The sequence below is a fragment of the Capsella rubella genome, unplaced genomic scaffold (genome assembly GCF_000375325.1).
Source record: "Capsella rubella cultivar Monte Gargano unplaced genomic scaffold, Caprub1_0 scaffold_6, whole genome shotgun sequence".
In the NCBI taxonomy this organism is placed as follows: Eukaryota; Viridiplantae; Streptophyta; class Magnoliopsida; order Brassicales; family Brassicaceae; genus Capsella; species Capsella rubella.
In genome coordinates, this window is record NW_006238918.1 from 10913710 (window position 1) to 10913932 (window position 223).

A 223-nucleotide genomic window follows, 5' to 3' on the forward strand; every position below is an offset into this window, starting at 1 on the left:
GCTGTAACGCGACCTTTCGTCTTTCTCCCGTACGATAACTCAGCCGTAACGCGACCTTTCGTCTTCTTTAATATGATAACTCAGCCGTAACATAACTCAGCATACGGAATATACTCATGTTATGTTACAGATAACTCAGTCGTAACGCGAACTTTCGTCTTCGTTTCCCGAACGATAACTCAGCCATTACATTAACCAACGAAACTTTCCGTCTTCTTCCTTT